General features: G+C 32.5%; 1 protein-coding gene across 2 annotated transcripts in view; it reads left to right on the forward strand.

Annotated features, from left to right (window-relative positions):
• Window positions 1–6,000, forward strand: part of Cab39l (calcium binding protein 39 like) — a 142,163-nt gene that overhangs the window by 64,083 nt on the left and 72,080 nt on the right. Inside the window, exon 1 of one of the 2 annotated variants that reach the window (XM_010636982.3) lies at window positions 1,784–2,186. The exons of the other annotated variant lie outside the window; for it this stretch is intronic. The gene's annotated coding sequence lies outside the window, so the exon portion shown is untranslated. Of the gene's footprint in view, window positions 1–1,783; window positions 2,187–6,000 lie in introns of those variants that run through there. 2 annotated transcript variants of the gene reach the window in all.

Here is a 6,000-nt window from a genome sequence, read left to right on the forward strand (position 1 = left end):
TTCCCCAAAAAATACTGAAAATTGACTCTAGGGAATGCTAAACAACATCCCAGCCCTTTTAATATTTTAAAACAAAATGTCACCAAATTGCTGAGGTTGCCCTTGAATTTGCAATACTACCTCAGCCTCCTGAGTAGCTGGAATTATAGGTATAATGTCTGTTTCTTAAGTGTTAAGGAATAACCAACATACCTTATAATGCATTTAAAACTCATACTTCAAATGAGCTGAATTTTATTTGCTTATTTTTCTTAAAGTTTATAAACAACTATTTACAGATACTTTTTACCTCACTGAAGTTCATATTCTTAGTGATTAAACAGATAATAATATTAATGAATTACTTAATAATAGATATAATAACTACTGTTAGCTCTGTAATTGAGAGATATATCAGAAGGGCCTAATACTTTTGAGTGGAAATTAATAATGGGAGACAGAGAACCAGAAAGTCTTTGGCTGAAGAGACTGAAATAGAATTCCAGATCAGTTCTGACTAATTTCTATATAGAGTCAGCAGGCTTCCCAAGCTGTGTTCATTGCCTTCTATTCCAAAGAATTTACAAATGCCTCTACACCTGTCAGTCACCGTTCCACTTTCCACCTAACTCCTTATCTCCAAACCTCACAGAGATCCATAATTTTAAAATATTTTTCTCTGTAATAAGTGTATGATAATTAATATTTGATACCCTTTAGCCCTTGTATTTCTTTTTTTTCTTCTTTTTATTGAGTTTATTGGTACATTTTAGGTATACAGTATAGTTACATTCATCAATGAGACCTTGTACCTTTACAGGACAGGTCTTGGTTCTCATCTTTTCCCCTTGTCCCTACCCTCCCTTCACTCCCTCCTACCCTCCCCATTTACAAACACTTTTTTCCATTTTTTCACTTTCTCCTATTTTTTCTTTTCCCTTATTACCTTTCCCCTACCCTTCCCACTTTCCCTACACCTTTAGCCCTTTTCTTCCTGTTTCACATTGTTAATTATCTCATTAGGATCTTGTGTACTATTATACTTTTTCACACCAGAGAAACTATTTGGTATATACACATGTGTGACTTATTTATTTCACTTAGGAGTATATCCTCAATATGTATCCATTTTCCTATGAATAGCCCTTGTATTTCTTATTAAAGAAATATAATGCATCCTGACTAGTAATGCGTATAGGAGGAAGAACTTTCATTCCAAATAAAATAATTACATTCTATAATAAATGATTAAGCTGTTTTATGTAACTTTTTTGTGTCAGTATTTTCTGTGTTCTTTATAATTTTCCCTTTTTAACTATAAATGCTAGTCTAGGTTTCAAAACACACCATATTAAAACTTTACTAACTTTTCATAAAATTATACTGTTTAAATTATGAACACTGTAATCCAGATCTTCCTTGTTTTTTTACATCTCAAGAATAAGTTCTTGGTACTTGCATATTTACTTGCTCTGCTTTATAATGATTGAGAAAATTATCTTCCCTGAGGAGCTAACACATTAGCAGATGAATCTGTTATTACTATCAACATGGCTTTGTTGGAAACCTTTATTTACATTTTAAGCAAAGATGGTCAAGCCAGTTTAATCAGTTGACAAAGCTCTATGCATGATTAAGTTTAAAATGTATGGGAGAAAAAGTGATAAAAAAACGTTCGTTTATCCCTAGACTTTTTATTTTTTCACCAAAGAATTAATTTTGCCTCAGTTTAATTGCCTTATGCACATTCTTGTGACATTACACAACTGATGTGGGGGGGGAGAGGGGCCGTGACTGTGTGGTGTGTGTCTAAAAGCGTGTGTTAGGGAGAGGAGAAGAATAAGCAAGCTGGTTTGACCAGAAACAGAACTGCCTGTGACAGATTAAGAGACAAGCAAGCCTTGGAATCTGAAAGCAAGCAGAGTGGAAATTTACAGCGGCTCTGTGAGAATGTTCAAGTGATCATTTTCTACTTACGTTTTCCGGTGGTAACTGTTACTCTTCAAGGACAGGCAGAAAGTAGAGACGGAATTGTGCAAACTCTTTTCTCTGCTACACTTTGGTAACAGGAGGCATTCTCTATTAAATGGAAGATAAAGACTATTTCCTGTAAAGTGCTTTGAGCCCAAGAAAGAGCTGTCTTCAGCACCTCGCCATGTACCTACTTTTTATTGCTTAGACAAGCCTGGGCGTTTCTGTACCATTTGGTGAGTATCAACTAAGTTATCTATACCGGTTTGGATTGTAGAAAAGGAGTTAATATGGTATACTTCAGTTTTTGTTGAGGTTCTATAGTTATTGGTAATGTAGTTAAAATTAAGCTGTTACCTTGTTTCTTTATACATGATGAACTGCTGTTACTAGGAGAGGCTTGAAAAAACAACAACTACAAAACAATACTTCTCTGTTGCCTAAGCCACTTGAACCATTACCAAGTATTCTGTGTCCGTGGAATATTTTATTTTGGAAATGGGTTTTATTTACAGAGAGTTTCTAAAAATAAAAGAGTGGCAGTATACTATTTTTCATGCTTCTCTTTCAACTGCATGAAAATTCAAAAGTGATCTCTTTCTGTACATTGTCCATAAATTTAAAGTTAACATTGTGATGTTTGATTTTATAAATTATTGCAAATTACATCATTTTCTCATAATTCAAATTAAAATATTGGTACCATTAATGAAAAGGGTATAGAATTTAAATGTTGATTGCTACTTTGATATCCATTAAGCAATTGCTGATTTTTCCAAAGTTCTAAAAGGAAAATAAAATTTTGACAATTTATCTATAAAATGTACCACCTGATATAAAATGAATGCAGACAGATTTCTAAGTGAAGGAATAAAGAAATTATTTTGTTTTTAGGGCTGATACTAAGCTCTCATATAATCATGTTGTTCGGTTGACCAAGTGTGTGTGTGTGTGTGTGTGTGTGTGTGTGTAAGCACAAGATCAGAGAAAAGAAAAATAATTTCTTTCAATACACCTTCATTTATATACTCTTTACACAGAAGATTGATAGATACACACACTATATATATAGATATGTAGATAAATATCTATATCTATATATCTATGTATCTGCTTAAAGGCATGGACAGAAAGCATACCATGGTTTTCTTGTAAGAGGAAAGAAGGAAGTGTGTGTTGTTAACTATTAAATTAACTCACTGAAGATACATCATTTTAAGCAAAGTTTCCAATCCACCCTGTGCTAGTTTTAATGTCCTTAGTCATTGATTCAAGTGAGTCCTTTAGGGCCAAGCAAATTAGTTCAAATGAAAACTTTTGCAGTGTCAGAGTGTCAGTAAACACATAAAAGGGTTTGTACCCTAGATATAAAATGGCTATACTTCTTCTAATATTTCCTCTATGTGTACAGAAGCCTGTAGAACAGGTTCTGTTTTGTAGAGTCACATTTGTGGGTTTTTTTTTTTTTTTTTGCCTGTTGACCTATGTACTAAAAGCAACTTAGCTGGTTTGTGGAAGTCTTTTTCTGGAACAGTAACTTACACGTAAAGTCCAAAGTAAACATAATAGAGATAATATAACCAACCACTTCTAATTCTTTGCATCATTTTCCACACTCAACCCTTAAACGGATGGAAAATTTGCGTTCAACCTGACAGTCTTCAGAAAAATTTTTTATTTTAAACTAGTCATTAGTGTTACCTTAGTGATAGTATCCTTTCTTAAGCCCACATTATGTAAATATAAAAACAAAGAATAAGTCATCCCCAAATTAACAGTGCTTTGTATTTAGAAGTTGATTTCAGCGGGTTGTTGAAAATTTAGAATCCATTTTTTGGGGGAAATAATTTATCAAGTGACTCCTGGGCTTTATTACAGCTTCAAGATATATTTTACTCACATGACCAAAAGACTATTGTTACCTTGAAAGGTATTAGAAAATCAATTCTGATGTGAAAAATATAAAGCAATAATATTGAAAAAGACATTATTTTTCTCCTTTTTTTTTTTTTTGGTACTGGGAATTGAACTCAAACTTGGGTCCTTGAGCTTGTGAGGCAGGTGATGGAAGCAGTGAGCTAAATCCCCAGTATGACATTATTTTTATTTATCCGAAGTATTAATGTTTGAAGAAAAGCAAGTTTAATAAGTAATGGTATTTGTAAGGATGCTTATAATACAGGATTTTTATATATTTTCCCAAGCTTCCATGGTTGATTACATTGTTTATGAGATCTAATCTAACATTGAAATCAGTGATTTTTCCTTACTACAGGAATATGTAAGCCATTGCTTTTATGTTTAGCCATCCCTTAGCTCTGGTCCAGTGAGTAGCGCTTAGTAGATACTTGAAATAGTTATTATAGGAGAACTGAATTGTTTCTTTGGTTCACAGAAATGGAATGGAGTAACTTTCTCAAGGTATCAAAAAAAGCTAAAGGGGTTTCAAGGCACACATTTTTCATTATGAGAAAGAGATGACAAAAACTGATTGAATTGTGAGATACGAACAAAGCAAAAGTAGGCAAATAGGCCTAATTTAAGAGAAAAAGAAAAGACTGTGGTATTACTTGGTAGAAATCCTGAATGAATAGAGATAGAAGTGACAGGAAATAATTTACAAACTAGGTATCTTGAGTACCTGAGACATTCTGAAGTCAAAGTCAGTATTAACTGGAACTTAAAAGTATTATCTATTTGCATATGTTTACTAGGACCAGCATGAAGAAATGTGGCCTACTTGAAAAACTCAGATTAAGTCCTTCTGAGTTAATTTTATTTTTGTTGACTCTGGAAGTTTCTTTAAAGTACCTATATGTAAAATTTAAGAGTTATCAATGCTATAAGCTTATATAATAAAGGAAACTAAGATGTATTCAAGTTGTACTTATCTTTGATGATTTTTAGTGGTAGGACAGCTTTTCTGTTTGAGCAAGAAGCACTTCATTCTATTTTAAATTGTATTTAAAAGTAAGTCATGATTTTGGGAGATCTAAATGACATATAATAGTTTTTAAATAAATATTTGTTAAATGAATTCATGTGTATTTGAACAATTTCCTATTGTATACATGTACCTGTATATTTATAATTGTGGCTTACAGATAATACTTGGCTAATAATCCTTCAACAATGGAAAAAGTCTGCTGAAACTGTATGAACATGCCTATTGGTAATGTTCATACTTAATATTCCATTGGGAATTAAAATAATTGGCTTAAACTGCAATCTTTATTGCCCATAAATGAATAACATACTTTACAGTTTTGTGACTTCACTTTTTCAGTTTTGTGCTCTTCAGACTTGGGAAGAATACAGTATTGCATTATTTTCTGGTGAAAAAAACTAAATCAACTGTGGATGTCTATAGGATAAGAAGTAACTTCAGCTAAATCACATTCATCTCTGCTATCCATTAACATTTTTATCAATTGACAGTTGATACCCACAGGGCCTTCTGAAGCTATGAAATAGATATATTTCAGAGTGTACCTATCACCCTTTCTTAGTGCCAATAACAGCATCTAAAAAAAATTAAATGCATATGTACTATATATGTACTTATAGGAAAGAGTTAAAAAGCTAAATTATGAATATCTCTTGATAACCCTGTTGCAAAGAATAACCATTTGTGAATTCCCATAAGATCTGATGCTTTGATTATAGTTAGTACTTTTTAAGAATACTGAGCTACAACCTGCCACAGATTAAAATTAGACCCTTATCTTTCGCCATGCACTAAATTAAAATCCAAATGGATTAAAGATCTAAATATTAAAACAGAAACATTAAACTTGCTGGAAGGTAAGTTAGGCAGAACTCTGGAAGACATTGGTATAGGAAAAGACTTTATGAACAAATCCTCAGTAGCACGGGAACTAGCAGAAAGAATCAACAACTGGGATCTCATATTACTAAAAAGCTTCTGTACTTCAAAAGAAACCATTAGCAGAACTAAGAGACAATCTACAATGTGGGAAAAAATTTTTACCAGCTGTACCTCAGACAAAGGACTATTATCAAGGATATATAAAGAACTCAAAACAATCA

This window comes from Fukomys damarensis, unplaced genomic scaffold, assembly GCF_012274545.1.
Source record: "Fukomys damarensis isolate Sample0158 unplaced genomic scaffold, DMR_v1.0_HiC HiC_scaffold_38, whole genome shotgun sequence".
NCBI lineage: Eukaryota > Metazoa > Chordata > Mammalia > Rodentia > Bathyergidae > Fukomys > Fukomys damarensis.